This window comes from Camelus ferus, chromosome 25, assembly GCF_009834535.1.
Source record: "Camelus ferus isolate YT-003-E chromosome 25, BCGSAC_Cfer_1.0, whole genome shotgun sequence".
NCBI lineage: Eukaryota > Metazoa > Chordata > Mammalia > Artiodactyla > Camelidae > Camelus > Camelus ferus.
Window position 1 is genome coordinate 34,961,906 of NC_045720.1, and position 18,224 is coordinate 34,980,129.

Consider the following 18,224-nt stretch of genomic DNA (forward strand, 5'->3'; position numbering starts at 1 on the left):
CAAGTGAGTTATGGTGAAAAGGGAGAATTCCATGATTAAATGCATTCTGGGAAAATTAGGTTATAGAAAATGAAATGAGCTTCTTTTAAAAAAATGTAATAAAATATACATAACATAAATTTACCATTCTAACCATTTTTAAGTGTAGAGTTCAGTGGCATTAAGCACTTTGTGTCGCGATGGCTGTTTTCCTATCTCCAGAACTCTTTTTCTCTTTGTAGGTAATCTTTGTCCTTTGGTGATTGGCTTGCTTCACTTAGCATAATGGCTTCAGGAGTCATCCACGTTGTATCATGTGTCAGAATTCCATTGCTTTTTAAGGCTGAGTAGTATCCCGTTGCATGTATCCACAAATGTAGTCCCCATTTTGTTTATCCCTTCATCTATCAATAGACACTTGGATTGCTTGTGCCTTTCTATTATTATAGAAGACACTGTCATGAATATGGGCGTACAAATGTCTTAGAGTCCCTGTTTTCAATTTGTTTGAGAATATACCCAGAAATGGGAATTGCTGGATCTTTTGGTAATTCTATTTTTAACTTTTTGAGAAATCTTCATGCCGTTTTCCACAGTGGCTGCCCATTTTACATTCCCACCAGCAGAATTTTTATATTCTGTGTTCTGGATGCTAGCTGTCCCTTCTGGGTGTGAAGTAGTGTCTCACTGTGGTTTGATCTGCAAATTCCTAATGATTAGTGGTGTTGAGTGTCTTTTCATGTGCTTACTGGTCACTTATATACTTTCTTTGGAGGAATGTCTATTCAAGTCCTTTGCTGATTTTTAAATTGGGTTATTTTTTTGATGTTGTTGAGATGCAGGAGTTCTTTATATATTCTGGGTATTAATCTTTCATTAGACAAATGATTTGCAAATATTTTCTCCCATTCTGTGGGTTGTCTTTTCAGTTTGCTTCTAGTGTCCTTTGATACCCAAACATTTTAAATTTTGATGAAGTGCAGTTTATCTACTTTTTCTTTTGTTGCCTGTGTTTTTGGCATCATATCCGAGAAATCGTTACTGAACCAGTTTCGTTTCCCTGACACGAAGCAAGCCAAGTGCTGAATGGAGAGGTTTGCCGCAGAGAAGGGGTTTATTCACAGGGCAGTCAAGTGAGGACACAGGGGAGTAAGTCTCACATCCGCCTCCCTGAAGACGAGGGCCTCGGGTTATCTGTGGGGTGAGGAAGTGACCTGGTCTGAGGGATGGGAAAGACGACTGGAGGCAAGGAAAAGGTAAAGTAATTGGTGCTCTGTGGCGTATCTGAGTTACACTTCATGGGATGCATGCACAGAAAAAGGCAGCATTAGCGTGATCCAAGGGTGGAGTTTTTGGCCCTCTGAGGTCAAAAGGTCATCCATCGGACACTCACCCAAGCCCTGTTGGATGCTTGGTCGTCTCAGTCTGTTTGATCTGGGCAAGACTAGCTCTGCGTTCCTGAGAAATGACTTTAGCAACTGTTGCTGTAGAGACCCATACATCAGAGGTGTTGTCTGTAGGGGACAGCTAAAGGAGTCTTGTGATATATTGTCTAAACTCCATGAAGCTCGGAGCTCATGCAATTTGCAAGAACAATTAAGGTGAGCTTGATCGGTGAAGGCAAGTTCAGGATACTGTTTATTAAGCAAGTTATGATTGAAGAGATCTAACTGATGACTGCCCTCGGTTTCAAAATCCTTGCTAAACCCAATGTTAGGAAACTTTTTCTTCTGTGTTTTCTTCTAAGAGTTTTATATTTTTAACCCTTGTGTTTGCGTCCTTGATCTATTTTGAGTTAATTTTTGTATGTGGTGTAAGGTAAGGCTACAACTTCATTTCTTTGCATGTGGGAAACTGGTTTCTGGCATCACCAAGAGTTCATTGGTTAGAAGCAACAGAAACTAAGCTTGGCTAATTATCGGAATAATTCTATATAGTTCATGGGGACCAAGGGATGCTATGAAAGGTAAAATCTCTGAACGTACAGAATATGGCGAGGATTTAGGAATCTTAGTAACGGGAATTCACAGACTGTTTCTAATGATGCTGTGCTCTGAGAGACTTAGCTCCAACAGTCTTGTGTGTGTACTGCCCTAGCTGTCATATTTAGCTGGGAAGCCTGTATGTGGAAGTGTGTATGTGTTGAGGATGAGGCAGCAATTGTCACTGAATTGTTTCAACAAACAAGACCACGTGAAATGCAGGGCTGGGGTGGGAGGGAGGAAAGGAGGCAGGAAGTAGTTCCCCAAAGGAAAACCAGAATGTTGTTACACGTGGAGGGGGCAGGGGTACTGGGCAGGCCAGACAATAAATGCCCGGCTACTTTTCTTCACTGAAAACTTTCTCAGATGATGATTGAAGATGCATTGTGAATTCCAAGTAGGCGGGAGTAGAGAATGCAGTGTTTCCCCTACCTGTGTGTCCAAGATACTCCCAGGTGCAGCTTACAGGATTAATATTCCACAGAACGTGTTTTGGGGAACGTTCTTACGTGCTGATAAAAAGAACTCTGTACTTGTACCATAGCAAGTTCAATCCTGGTTGACTCTTCTCTTCAGTGTGAACATTAGACACAGCTTACATAAAGGGCAAGGACACATGTCACATAGATCCACGCGATAAGCCAAAGTGGGTCTGAGCTCCCCAAGTTGGTGCTGGGAAGCTAGGGGTCAGATTCCAGTCAATCCTCGTTCATAAACTCACAGCTTTAGTGATAACCTCACAGAAGCAGAAATATAGTTCATGAATTTTTTTGTATGCGTATTATCTATGTGTTGGGAACAAGTATCTCTGTGACACTGAGATACGAGAAATGACATGTTTAGTTTTTAATAAAATTAAATCTTAGTCCAGCCTTTCTCCAGCCCTTCTTTTAGGTATGATCTTTTTGGGAGACATCCACTCCTTTGGATTATTCATGACGCCATGGGACTTATTCAAGGTCCAAACAGCTGGCCTTGAGGCAGTGGTTACCTTCACCACTATTATGCTTTCGGAGGCACAGTAGCCCCACTAGGGTCTGGTCCCTTGTGTACTGGGCACTGACACTCTGGGTGGGTTCCTGAGATGCCCCCCACAGTGCTCTTCTCCCCTGACCTCGGGCTCGGCATGGGGCCCTCAGTGTGGCTTTCCTAATCTCTTAGAATCCCACCTCTGCAGGTACCCACGAAGCCAAACCCAAATTCAAGTCCTCTTGCCCGGGGGGTGGCACAGTGGCAGCCTGGGTAGCCCTGCAGAAGCGCCAGCCCCTCCCCAGGCTCTGGGGCTCCATCCCTATTTGACATCGAATCATTTCTCTGTCCTACTTCAAAGCACCATCACCTCCACGTCCTCTTCCTCTGGCACTTAGGGATCCAGCACCAGCACTCGGCGTGAGGGGAGTGCAGCCCAGTAATCAGACTTTGGTCCCCTGTGGATCTTGCAGATCCCAGGGCCCTGTCTCCAGAGGGTTCTGCTTCAGTTCCAGAGTGGAGCCCAGCATAACCTCCCAGGACAGTCTGCTCCAGCAGGCACTGGCCTAGACCTTGGGACAGAGGCCTGATGAGGCTCCTGAGGGGTAGAAGGAGCTCAGCCTTTTGAAATGCCATAGAGGATCCCCCAGCTTCCAAAAATGGACACCAAATGGACAGCCGGTGTGGGTCAATGTCCACGTCCTCGTTAAAGGCACCATGACTCACCTCTGTACAGCTGTATTTTGGAAATCCCCGTAAACACAGAGTCTGGCTTTTGTAGCCCGGCACGTATTGGCAAGACCCTGGCCTGGTGCCTGGTTTGCCAACTCCTGGTGTCTGACAGGACGCCAGCCTGAAGGGCAAGGTTGCAGACAGACACGGGGGCTGAGCAGGGGCTGTGTTCATGGGCACGGCTTGTCTTCCCCAGGGCAGAGTGGTGAATCTGTCAGTGATCTGGGGATCTTCTGTGACTTTCACAATGGGCACCTGTTTATTTTGTTACCAGCACCCCGTCTTCCTTCTTCTCCAAATCCCATGCAGGTATCCGTATTTCTATCCCTTCACAAATCCTGGTGTTCAAGAAATGAATGACTGTCCACCAGGACCCCAGGACCCGGGGTCCCCTGAGGGCAGGTTTTGTCAGGGGGCAGTTAGGGCTTTGCTGGGAGCCTCTCAAGGCTTGGACTAGTCTTGCTTCCCACAGGGTCAGGTTTGGGGGTGAATGACCCTCAGCCACCACGTGCAGTGAGGTGGGACCAATGAGAATGGGCAGTAGGGATGCTTCTGACACTGAAGATGGTGTTTTTTAGAACATGAACCAGGAGGCAGGACCATGGAGGCTGGGACCAGCCTCAGCTCTTCTGCTGGTGTCTCGTCACTTCCACGCTAGAGGATTTTTCCCTCTAGAAAGTGAAGAGGGTTGGGCTAAATCTATTAAGTCAAAAATAAACATTTACTGAGCTTTAATTATGCACCACCCTCTGTGCTGGAGGGACGTGACATTAAATAAAGCCTGATATATGCCCTTGTGATGACAGTTTCCAAGGTCTCCTGATGCTCCGGCATCCTCTGAACCTACAAACCATGCCCACTCACGGCGGCTCTCGAACACTGTGCTTTCACACGCACCTTCAGGACGGCGCTGTGAGACGTGTCACCCTTCCCACTGTGTCGGGGTCCAGTGACTTGTCTAAGACACGGCCATGAAGCAGCAGAACTGGATTTGAGCCCCGATTTTCTGATTCCTTGTCCTGCACTCTCTGCTCTGTACCTTGCTGGCTGTGACTCTGCTCTCTCCTCCCAGATTTTCCCACCCAGTGAAATCAGAGCTATCATTCGCCGAGCGCTTCCTCTGAGTCATGCTACACACCTTATCTCGTGGAAATCTTGCAGCAACGTCACCAGGTACTACTACTATTGTCATTTTACAGAGGAGGAAAGGGGGGCTCAGAGAAGTTGAGCACCTTACACAGAGTCACACAGCTTGTCAGTGGCATTTGATCCCAGGTCTGTCTGGGGCTGCTACACTGCACTTCTGGGATCATGGAGAGAGGACTGGGAGGACACTGGACCCCATTCTGTCCTGGAGAGCTGAGGGTCGTGTCTCTGGCAGGTCCTCCCTGGCTCCCCCTGGAGGAAGGCGAGGTAGTCAGAGGACCTGAGGAGGCTGGCTGTGAAGAGGCCCTGGTCAGTGCCTCTGCCTGGGTTGAAGGCTCTGAGGTTGGGGCCTTCATGCAGAAATATAACAGACTTCAAGGCCCCAAAATATCCAAGGTCTCAGACCCAGAGTCCCCAGTAGGATACCGTGGAAAGGCAGGAGCTCCCAGTCATTTTCCAGAAGGGGTGATGGGGACTGGCTGGGGCAGATGCTTCTGGGGGTTGAGGCCCTGCCTCTCCCCCTATGCCTGCCATCCTGGGCTCCCTCCTCCTCCCCATCGGGCCCCTCAAAAGGCCTTGCCTCTTCCTGCAGCCTGCCTGTGGTACTCCCTTTGCCCAGCACACTGAGGACAAATTAACCTCTGGCTGGGCAGTGCCTCCATCTCAGGGCTTCCACTTAACCTCATGTCATCAAGGGAAGGCTGAAAAACAGTGGGGTGCAGATGGGGAATGTGGGCTTAAAGGGGACAGAACCAGCTCACCTCACTAAGCGTTGGCAGATGAAGTTGGGCCTGAAGCCCCGACCTGGTTCTGGAGGGCAGGGCAACGAGCTGGCCCACAGCTTTGGCGCACGAGTAGTTTGTTTTTAGGTACCTTATCTTATTGACAACAGCCTCTCATTGACAACAACTCGGGGGAGGCAGGTAGCCCTGTCTCCGCTCAACGAAGGAGGAGCCTCAGGCTTGAAGAGCTTAAATAACTTGCCCAAGGCTATTCGGCTAGAGGGTCACAGGGCAGGATTCAAACTCCGAACCTCCTGGGCCCCTACCTCTGTGGCCCACTGTCCCCTTTCCCCTTCCTGCCACCCTGTAATTTCCCAGTCTTGCAGCGTTCAAAGTAAGGTGGAGTTCGCTGTGTGTGAGTGAAGCCCAGATGGGTCTGAGGGGTGGGGGGCTAGTAACTGATGTCCTAATTGCCGATGGATAGCTGACCCTCCAGGCTGGGATTTTAATTATCCTTCAGGCAGCCATGATAAACTTAGACTCATCTGTTAGCAACAGAAAGTGTGTGGGATGTGCAGGGCCTGCAGGGGGCCCTTTTAAGGTAGCTAGCAGCCCAGAGGAGTAAGAGCAGCTGGGAGATGAATCTGAAAGCTGTGGGCCCCGGAAGAGGTGGCTCAGATGGACGCTGAAGTCATCCTCGGGTGACAGATGCTCAGGGACGAAGGTCATGGCCTCCAGGGAGGTGGGCATGAGGCATGCATCTGTGAGTCACCATGGACTCACAGGCAGGCCCGGAAATCCAGGGACCTGGACCAAGCTGTCACCAGAGCCGCCCTTCCATAAAATACATGATTAATTATGATAAAAGCTTCTTACAAATGTGAGACTCCAAGCTGGGTTTGCAATTAGCATGAAGAGAAGGTGCTTCACATTCAATTAATTTTTATCTGACCTGCTGATCTCCTGCGGCAAAGCACTGCTCCCGCTGTAAGGATTACGTTCTCTGCCAGGGCGGGAGGGAGGTGCGGCTCAGGGTCCTGCCAGAATGGACAGTGTATTTGTGAGATGTGCAACCTGAGCAGATGGGGGGAATAATGAGCTTAATTGTCCTCGTTCCCACCCCCTGGAGACCTGGGGAGGTAAAATCAAGGCTTTTTTTTTTTTTAATCAATTTGAAAGCAAAAGCAGGTGGCACAGTTTTGTTTTTTTAAAGAAAGCGTAATTTTTTAGGGGAAAATTCCCAGCATACAGAGATGTTTTTGACCCTGCAGTGGCAGAGGGAGAGAGGCAGGAACACAAGCCATGGGTTCCTGACGTTCCCTGCGACCCCCAGCCTCATGATGCTCGAGTCTTGATTCTCCCCTCCCCTGCCGCACGCGGAGGGTCAGCGCATGCGCCAGCTGCCGTGTCGCTTGCTCAGGGCTTTGCAGGCAAGGCGGGCTCTGGGGAGAAGCGCCACGTCTTGGGGCGGGATTGGATCATTGCATTGAGCAGCGGATGCTAATGTGAACCCGGGCTGGTCTTCTGATCTGAGGGCCCAGTACTGCCAGGTGGGGGAAGGCGAGGTGGTCCTAGGAACCCAGAAACCCTGGCTCTGGTTGAAAACAGGGTTGCCGGGTTGGTGGAAACTGATGGAATTACTCACTAGAGTGAAAAGTCCTACGCGGTGGGTTGGGATGGCATTTGAACGGGATGCCAGGATTTGGATCTGGGGATCTGGGGTCACTTTATTCAAATAAGGCCAGGGTACAGTGGGAAGCCACAACCTGGAAGGTCTGGGAGTTTGGAGTTTCAGGAAGAAGGCTTCAGAGCTCCTACCTCCTAATCAGATTTACTCAGCAAGCATGAGTCAGACAGCCCCGGTTCCACCACTTCCCTGGTGAGTCATCTTGGGGAGGTTATTTCATCTTCTGATCCTGACTCTTACAATGTGAGGGTGATAAATACTTCCCTGTTCGGGATATCCTTGTGGGGATCAAATGGAATGATGTCAGCATACCCAAAGGTCTGCTGCAGGTGTGTCCTGAGCCATCCAGCCTGAGACCTTTTCCTTTATATCCTGAAAACCTTACCTGAGGTCCACTCCACACGCTGGGGCTCGTCCCATGTCCCCTTCTTCAGGGGTCTCAGAATCCTTGGGAGGGTTTGTTTTCCTCCTGATGATCTCGCACTCTGATTTCCTGCCTCTGAGGAATTTTCAAGCTACTTCTGCATCTTTCCTGCTACAGCTGCCCTCCTGTTACTTGCTGCCCTGCATCCCCTTTCTTCATTAGAAAAGTATCAGTAGCCAAGGTGGTTGTGCTCACTGAAGATTTGGGCCTTGTTGGAAGAAGGATTCAAGAGGGTTTATAGCAGAGTTCAGACAACAACCTAAAACTGAGTATTAGGTGTTACCCTTCTGATGTCTCTCAGACATTCCACAGGCCATCTCACTAGTCATCTGTATCAGTTAGCTATTGCTGCATAACAAACTAGCCCCAAATGTAGTGGTCACAATTCTGTGCATCAGCAATTGAGGATCCACAATGTGATCCTTCTTGTTTCAGCCGGACTCTCCCATGGCTCATCAGTTAGCTGTGGTCAGTTTGCTGATCTTGGCCAAACTCTCACATCTGGGGGCTTGGCTGGGACACTTAGGCTCTGTTTTATGTGGTTTCTCGACTTGCAGCAGATAAGCCCAGACTTGTTCATTTGGCAGGTGAGTGGAAGTATGCTAGGTCTCTGAGATGTAGGCTTAGAATTGGCACTCCATTACTTCTACTTCATTCTGTGGTCAGAGCAACTCATAGAATCAGCCCAGATTCAAGAGGAGGGGAAAAGGAGTCTACTTTTGGATGTGAGGAGCTGCGAAGTCCCACAGCAGCAGGTGTGGATACAGGGAAGAGTGAAGTGTTGTTGTATCCATGTTTCGTATGCTCCCACTTCATCTTTTCCCCGAGGGTCTTTCCTGTCATCTTGTTTTTGGATCTTCAGTCTCTCCTCCTGGACTGTATGGATCTCCTTCCAAACATTCTCTTTTCCCTTTTCTAGGTTCCGCAACTCTTCTTCCTATTTGAAGAAGACTCCAGCTTCTTGTAACTATTGTGCAGAATGTTTTTTTTTTTTTTGTTGCTGTTGACAATGCTTTTCTTTCCAACCATGTTCTCACCAAAAATGGTCCTACGTATGTTGATTAAAGTATACCAGTGGTTCTCAACCTGCGTCAGAGTCACCTGCAAAGCTTTAAAAAATTACTGATGTCTGGGTCCCGCCTCCAGGTCTGGGGTAAGTTTTGGATGCTGGTATTAAAAAAAAAAAAACCTCTCCAAGTGGTTCTAATATGTAGCTAGAGTTGAAAATCACTGGAATAAACAAAAGCACCATGTATCTCTGGGATGAATTTTGCTCCTTCATTAAAACATGGGCATCTTTGAAGCTGGGTTTTTTGTCTTTTAATGAGCAAATTCCCTCTTCGTATTTCATTTGTGTGGTATCGCTAAATGTGCATTGAGGCAGTCACTAAATACAAGCCACCGTCACTGTTACTGCTGCCATCACGGGTGATATACAGTGTGTGGTAAGGGACGTGGACTCTGAAGTCAGACCACTGCCCCTCTCTCTGCTTCAGTTTCCTCATCTGTAAAACGAGGAAAATTAAAATTCTTATTTCATGAGTATCTACTTACCTCACAGGATTGTTGTGGGGATTAAACATCTTACTGATTGAACTTGGACACAGAGTAAGTGTTCAGTAAAAGATGGGTGTGTAATTAATTATGGTCTTATTCAGTCAGCACCCCATAGTTTATTGAGCTCACCCTCAGTTTGATTTCTCTTTTGTCCCGTTTCCAAATCAAATATGGTGACAGTGGATGGAGAGAGGTGGTGGTGTGGCTATACTGGAGCACACTGCTGCTGGGAGGGTGCAGAAGAAAGACACTGTCACTGCTTTGGGGGAGCCCCCAGTTCTGCCAAGTCTAGGTTAGTCGCTGCATTAAGAAAATTCTCTGGCAAACTTGGGAATCTTCTTTCTTTTCCAAGATGAAGTTTTCTTCAGCCCAAACATTCATTTTAATGGAGGCAGCTTCAGATTTGTGCAGTTACTTGAGTAGTGCATAACTGGCACATTTAGCTCGTTTCAGATGTCCTGGAGATAACAGATGTGAGCGAGGATGCAAAAATCCGCCAGGAGCCTGGACCGGGACTGAGCACCAGCCTGGATGATGGGAGGTAGCCAGCACACAGAGTAGGTGGTGGGTGGGCAGAGGGCATCTTGGAGTCACAGAGAGAGTCAGCAGGACCCTTTGATACCCAGGCACACATCCAAGAAACAGAAATCTTAGATGAATGAAGCATATCCAAAGTCACATGCCTCGTGAGAGAGGGAGAACTGGGAGAGCTCAGACGAGGGGGAGTCAGGGGGCTTTTAGCTGTCCTTGCATCCTTCCTTGTGCCAAGCTTGTGTTGGGTCTTTATCTTTACTGCCTCAGTTATATCTCACAATTCAAGATGTAGGGATTATTGGCTCCATTCTGTAGTTGAGAAAACCGAGTCTTAAAGAAGTTACAATGTCACAGCAACTAAATGAAGAGGTAGGTCACCACACAGCCTGTGACACCATAGGGACTGTTAAAGGCATTGGAAACATTGGAATGACTTAAAAAACAAAAAAACTCAGCTCTAAGATTTCTATTCACTTGGAGACAGATTGCTCACTTATCTGCTGATGCAGAATGAGGTTATCTTCACGGTATGATTTTAGGAAGACTAAGTTAAAAAAAAAAAAAGACAAAAAAAAAAATCCTTCCAAAAGCCAAAAATCAGAAAACACAGATCACTTCAGTTTCCTCTCATCTTACTCACTGATATGTGGAAATAAATTAGAGCTCAATTTAAGGTTTTAAATTTTGATGCAGTGAAATCATTCTTGAAAGAAGCTAAAACTCAGTGTGACCCAAAAGAGACAACACAGTGTAGGGTAATGAGCACTGTGATCTCATATTTTAAAGAACCAATTTGGGTTAAAACCTTTCCAGGCCAGTACAAGTCCCATATATGGAAAATTCTGGGGGAAGGAACATGAGCAAGATCTTACTTGCTGGGGAAAAAAAAAAAGTCCCAATTATAAAATATTTAGAAAATACACAACTTTATTATTGTCTCTATTATAAATCAGTGTATGTGATATTGTTATACAAAATAAGATGGAATAAAAAAGATAAATCCTAACAGCCCTATTAATGTCTCATAAGCTTAAAAAAATTTATAAAGTTAGAATGCCGTGTAGTAAAGTGGTTAAGTTCTTAAGAGTCGGGAGTCAAACTTCCTGGGTTCAAATCCTGGTGGTATCACTTTACTAATAGTGTTACTTTGTGTGAGTTTTTTGACCTTCTCTGGGCTTGTTTCCTTATCCAGAAGATGGCGGTGACAATGAAAGTATGTAGTAGGCTCATAATGTCACTTTGAGATCTAAATGAGTTAATGCATTATTAACTTCTTTCCAGTGCAGGGTTCTCTTAATAGAAATCCTTTCTGAATTATTGCCTTATTGCCAGTAACATTTTTTTTTTAATTAAGGCAAGCACTTTCCTGGTTTCTAGTCATTATCCTTGCATCAGACTCTCTGGGATTACCTCTTGTCATCCTTAATTTTCCACTTGCACATGGCTGTCTTGGCTTAGACTGACTGCTCTCGCATTGTTTTTACATTTGCCATGGTTTGCAGAGCTTTGGCAAATGTGCGCTGGCCCACTATTTGCAGCAAGAGGCACTGTGGAGGGGACAGCAGGTTTTCCTGAGCCACCCCCAGGAGAAGATGGCCATGGCAGGTCCGGCTTGCGCTGGACGTGTCGGTTGGGTCACACCCCACGGATGGGGGTGTTATTTTCATGTCTGCATCCCACATGCCTGTGGTTCTGCCAAGCCCTCAGCCTTTTACCGACCTCTGGTGCTCCTGGAGATCGGGCACTGGACGAAAGCAGGAACAGGGTTACCTGGGGTGCACAGGGAGCAGAAAGAAATAGGCTGCTTTCCTAGCCCAGTACCAACATAAATACAAACACACAAAAAGCAAACAGCACAAGTGATTTTATTACAATCCTCTTGTTATGTGCCTCCAACTCAATGTTTCCACCCTCAAAACACCCAGCCACAAACAAGGGTGGTTCCAAGCATGAGCCGAAGACGTGGTTTCCCAAAGGAAGCCCTGATGTGGGTCATCCAGGGGTCCAGAAGGGGCCAGCTAGAGATCAAAGAGCAGCCTTGCCACTGGCTGCCTGTCTCTCAGCGAGAGGCTCCTGGGGCTGGCTCTGCCGCAGACTGACCTCAACCGTTCGTCTAAGTCTGGGGCCGGCAAACAGGAGGCCGGGGAGATGGCCCGGATGAGAGCCTTTCCAGAGCCTCAGTAAGAACCTGCAACAAGTTACAATGGTCGAGAGGATGTGAACGTCTGGGAACTGTGGGCGTGTCTTGCTGCCAGGAGAATCCTTCAATCTCTTTAGAAGAGGAGGTCTGGATTGCAGGCGACAGGCTCGAATGTTCATCTGCGTGAATATTCCTTCCCACAAGCCCCCGAACCAGAGTTGCAATCACAGAACAGCACGTGAAATATTACACACACTTCCCATCACAGGCGTTTATCTGATCCTCTTTCTTCCCCTACCTTTGAGGCAGCAGGAAGAGAAATCACCAGTGATACGGAGGCTGAAGGCCTGTCTTCTGTCTGTTAGCTGATGGATACTGGGCCAGTCACTTTGCTGAAGGGTTTCTTCATCTGTGACAAGGAGACATACCAATATTTACCTCAGAGCTTCTACAGATAATGTCTTAGATGAATAATGCCCGTGTTCTGGATCAATGGACAATTTTTCTCTTTAAAGAAGAAGAAATAAAACCGAACCTTGGAACTGAGGCAGTGATGCTGTCATCAGGCATGTGGCCTTTTGGGAGGGCCCTACAAGACCTCTGTGCTTGGCAGTAGGACCCAGATACTGCCTTCCTCACTTTGTGATGAATCTTGCTAGTGTGTGTGTGTGTGTGTGTGTGTGTGTGTGAGAGAGAGAGAGAGAGAGAGAAGGGGGGGGTGAGATTGTGACTTGGCTGGGCTGCACTGCCCAGATGTGTGGTCAAACATTATCCTGGTGCTTCTGTGAGAGTGTTTTTGGATGCGATTCACATTTAAATTGGTGGACTCGAGTAACTAGGCCGCCCTCCCCCACATGGTGGGCCTTATCCAGTCAAAGGCCCGAATAGAACAAAAGACTGATCTTTCCTCCAGCAAGAGTGAGTTCTGTCATCGATGGCCTTGGACCTAAACTGCAACACTGGCTCTTCCTGCTTCTCCAGTCTGCTGACCCATCCTTCAGATTTTGGACTTGCCAGTCTCTGTAACTGCATTTCTTTCTTTAAAAGAAACTTCTTTCTATGGGTTCTGCTTCTCTGGAGAATCCTGACTAATTCTGGCAATAAGGGCGCCTTTTGTTCTCTTCTGCTTCTGTCAGCTCAGGGGCTTCACTGGACAACTCTGCTCGTCACACTTCTTTCACGAAGGCTCTACATTTTAGAAATACTGTAGTCTTTCTGTCTTGTGCCTGATCTTCATTCTTTCCTTATTTGGGATAAATTAAAAGCATAAGACAGGGAATAGCATGGTCATTATTAGATTGTACTATGTTCAGGGGAGTCTTAAACTGAGACCAAAGCCGCATCCACTCCTCTTCTGAAGACAAAATATAGGATAATACAAGCCCGTTTCCACCAACGTAATTCTGTTATAAGAACCTACAAGGCAAGGATCATGTTCATAACTATAATGTGGTAATAGTAGCAACAGCTGCCACTTAGGACCCTTAGCAATTATTGGGTGTCTGCAACAAGTCACATATATTTCCTTAAACACGGTGATAGCTTTGGGAGGCCTCCCCTGATGTGCTGGAGGATCTCTGCAGACTCCCAGGTGGTAGAGTTTAATTTCTCCCTAGAAATGATACATTTTGAAAGGGTTTTCTCCAGGTCATTTTCTACCAGATTCTTTTCCAGTTTGGTTTTATCTATCTTCAACTCTTCGTGCAATGGAGTAAATATACACTGTGAAGGCGGTGTTTACCTAGATCCAATGGCAGAAAAGCCAGTGTGGTGTTCTGGGTAATCAACTATTCTGGTTATATAGATTTCACATCACCCTGTGCAGCTGAACAGTGGTCAGAAGATTTTAATTCAATAAGCTATATTTAGCGCTCTGCCTCTGGAATATAATCGCATTTTGATGAGTCATAAACCTCTCTAGGATATCCCTGCCTTTGGTTCATCTTTACAGCCATCAATTCTCATCCTATTGTATCCCTACTTTCTCATCAGTAGATGCTAAGTAAATGAGCTCTTACTGCATTAGTTGCCACGGGGGAAAAGGGGCTGCGTTTGGCTATAAAAATATCATTTGTGATCTATTTAAAAGCGATTTAAGATGGTGGGAAAAAGGAGCTGTGAAATATATGTATTCCTTACTCATGGCCCACCAGCCCCTGCTGGGCTTTCTGAATGCTTTTGTCCTGGATTTGCTGCCCAGACAAGCTGACAGAGGCGTAAGTTGTCTTCTGAACTCATCTGTCTTGTGTCACAGGTATTCATCCCCACCCTAGTCCTGCTGCCGCATTTACTTCAAAGGTTAGGATTTTTGCCCAAGAAATGCTCTTTGCTTGATGCCTGCAGTGACACCCATCACTGATGTCCACGAAGTGCTGCCCCGTGGCCTGCCAAACCCAGACAGTGCAGAAAGTGTTTTGCAGGCAGACCTTCCTAGGCTAGAGGACAAACACACTCACCAGCTGTGTGACCCTGAGAGAATTACTTGACCTTTCTGAACCTCCTTTTTCTTAACTGTAAAATTGTGGTGATAAAGCCTGTGCCATAGGGGAGGGGGAGCACCCTGAAGATTCAATGAGGTAATATAAAATGCTTAGTATATGGTCTGGAATGATACTTCCTGAATGGCACTGAGTGTAATCACTTGTGACCCCACCATCAGCTTAGATTTCTCTGACCATTGGAGATACAGAGCCTCAAAGCGTGCCGTGAAAGGTTAACGACATCCCCAGGATGTCTGCAAATTCCTGACGCTTAATCTCAAGTGGACAATCTGCCCCTCCCCCTACAACCCCGTTGGTGGCCAGGTCACCGGCCCCTGTGTCTGTAGGTGCTATTGTGCACCCACCCGGCCACAGAGCCAAGCTCAGGAAGAGTCTTTACATCATTTAGGCGCTAACAAAGGAGGATGGTTATTATCTCTGAATACTAATATTTTAGTGCTTTGACCTCCAAATTTACTTTCTAATTCAGGAGGCTTCATTTAAATTTTCTGAAAGACCAGATCCAGAATGTGAAATAGGAGTGTTCAGCACACGGTGTCACGGTTGAATGGTCTCTTGTCAGGCAGCGTTCCAATCAGCAAGTGCTCATCACTGTCCTTAAAGAAGTAAATGCAAATTAGTAAGAAACAAACAAAAAGTTAGTAAGAAACAAACAAAAATAACACTCCATTTTATTTATCTGCTATAAAATTAATCCATGTTGAGAAAAGATTGAAAAATGTCAAAATCTAATAAAACTTGTTCATAGATCTGCTGTAGTCATAGGGTTATTTGTCAGTGTTTCAAAGTCTTTCTTCTAGATTTTTCCTATGCAGAGGGAGTTTTTTATTATAATTTCTACTGAAATATTATAAAATACAAGTTTGCATCCTCCTTGGCCTCACTTTTGATGATTTACCATAATTACATTTCATATCATTACAATTTCTGTGTAACATTGTCAATGGTCACAAAATATTCTATCCTATGAATGTGTTATGGCTTCCTTAACCATTACTCTAGTCACTGTATGTGGACATTTAAGATGTTTCTGCTAAAATACAATATTATATGTTAATTATATCTCAATGAAAATAATTTTAAATAAAGAAATAAATAGTCTTTTTTAAGAAAAAGAAGTGAATGCTTTGCTTGTTTAAACAAAAGAATCACCACTCACCCGTTACTGACCCAGATCCTTTGCTCAAAACAAGAACAAGAAGTCAGGGTGTGTGTGTACGTTGAATTTTCTCATTTTAATGTTTCCTAATAGAACATTTTAAAATAAACAGAAGTAGAGAGAATAATGTAATAAACTTCCACGTACCATCACCCAGCTTCTGCAAGTCTCAGGTCACACCCGATCTTTTCCATCTAAGCTGCCTGTGTACCATGCTACCCTCCCCCACAGCCTAAATGGATTCTTCTGAAGCAAATCCAAGACAGCAAACCACTTCATCCATCAGTCTTTCCACATGTATTACTAAATTAGAACTCTTTAAAAACTGAAATTACATAACCATTTTCACACCTAAAAATGGACAGCATTGGAATTTCCCTAATTATATAATTTTATTTATTTATTTAGAGGGGAGGGAGGTAATTAGGTTTATTAACTTACAGATTACTACTATTATTATTTTGGGGGGAGGCAATTAGGCTTATTCATTTTTAGAGGAGGTACTAGGGATTGAACCCAGGACCTCATGCATGCTAAGCATGTACTTTACCACTTGGGCTATACCCTCTCACCTCCATTTTTTTTTTTTTTAAAGAATTGGTTTGTTTCAATCAGGTCCAAATAAGGTCCAAACATTCTCTTAATTTTCTTTTAGTCTATAATCATTTAATCTTTTTTTTCCCTTTTCAGTTTATACATGGAAGAAACAGAGTCATCTGCCCTGTAGTGTCTCACATTTTGTATTTTGCAACTCTGACTGTCATTTCATCTGTAACCTGTTCCTCTGACCAGTATTTCCTGTAGACCAGCTGTTTAGACCTACACTCTTAGAACTGGAGGTTTGATCTGATTCAGGTATAATTTTTCATCAAGAATTCTTCATAAGGGGTATTGCATGCTTCTCTCAAGAGGCACATGGTGCCACCAGTTGTCTGTCTGTCGTAGTTCATCATCTTTGATTGGATCCATTTTTCAGTAGCGGTTGCAAAATGGTAATCTTCTAACTCCATCATTCCTTCATTTATTTGCTGAACGACTTCTACAGTGAGAAACTTTTCCTTAAAACTATTTAGTTAACTGAGATATAGTTTGGGCAAGGGCAGGTTAAATCCTTGATTCTTACATGTTTTCAGAATAATAAATAGGTTCTCTAGCATCCTCCAAAGGAGATCAATGAATTTATTTATTTATTTTTATTTATTTATTTAGTCAATTACAATGTGTCAATTTCTGGTGTACAGCATAATGTTTCAGTCATACATATACATACATATATTCATTTTCATATTATTTTTCATTATAAGTTACTACAAGATATTGAATATAGTTCCCTGTGCTATACAGAAAAAATTTGTTTTTTAATCATTTTATAATAGTAGTTACTATCTGCAAATCTCGAACTCCCAATGTACCCCTTCCCACCCTCTTTCCCCCTGCTAACCATAAGCTTGTTTATTATGTCTGTCAGTCTGTTTCTGTTATGTAGAAAAGTTCATTAGTATCTCCTTTTTTCTTTTCTTCTTAGATTCTACATATGAGTGATATCATATGGTATTTTTCTTTCATCAATGAATTTTTGTTGCATATTATTCAATAATTTGTTGCATATAATTACAACCTCATGGCTTTTTAACAGATTTGGTGTATTTTAGTTCATTGCCGTCATTATTCTTAATGGTTCTCAAAAATTTCCATCTTTTGCCTCTGAGAGCCTCCTTCTGTTTACTTCTGAATCCTTTGATACACCCCCGGTAGTTTTTGATAACTTCCTTGCTGTCCGGTATGACAGATGTTCTAGGCACATCTTGTACATTTCTTGTTCCAGACCTAGAATCAGCAATTTCTCCAAGGAGGCTTAGTTCCTTTTGGGAAAAACAATTTAAAGATCACAAGCTGGCTTTAGGGCTACTCTCTGCTTATGAGTTGGCCATTGTTTCTAGGCTGTTTCAGTGGACAGAATGATAAAAAATATTTAAAAGGAAATATATCATGGATGCCCGCTAATATTTTGAATTTGAATTTAGTATTATAGGGTTTTTAACTTCTTTGATTTTGTACTTGTATATTTTCTCTCTTCTGCCTAAAATCTTAAGTTCCAAACAATACTAATGTAATTACTTTTGGCTTTACCATCTATGTTTCAGAATAATGGCATTGATAATCATTGCTAACAGTATGATTTCTGAAAACGTTTAAGGTTTTTTAAAGTGACTTTTGTCCTTAGAAGCTATCCCACTAGGGTTCATAGTCATATTACTGCTTTAAAATTACTTGGCAGGATTAGGATAAAGCTCAATTGGTAGAGTGTGGACTTAGCATGCATAAGGTCCTGGGTTTGTTCCCCAGTACCTCCATCAAAAAATAAAAAATAAACCTAATTACCTCCCCTGCCAAAAATAAAATTACTTAGATGAATTTTTCTCAGGCTGCATTTCCAGCTCAATATATGGGAACGTTCATTTGTTTCATTTGCTTTCCATGTTTAGGAATTGCTTTCTTTTCATTTTGATTTTTTTTTTAATTGAAGTGCAGTTGATCGACAAAGTTGTGTTAGTTTCTGGTGCACAGCATAGTGATTCTGTTATATATATTTATGTATATTCTTTTTCATTATGGGTTATTACAAGCTATTAATGTAGTTCCATGTGCTATACAGTAGGACCTTGTTGTTTATCTATTCATTTTGATTTAA

General features: G+C 44.3%; 1 protein-coding gene across 1 annotated transcript in view; it reads left to right on the top strand.

The window, feature by feature from the left end:
• The first annotated feature begins 1,091 nt into the window (after window positions 1-1,091).
• Window positions 1,092-18,224, top strand: part of CDH17 (cadherin 17) — a 92,107-nt gene continuing 74,974 nt past the window's right edge. Inside the window, exon 1 of the mRNA XM_006191988.3 lies at window positions 1,092-1,235. The gene's annotated coding sequence lies outside the window, so the exon portion shown is untranslated. The remainder of the gene's footprint in view (window positions 1,236-18,224) is intronic.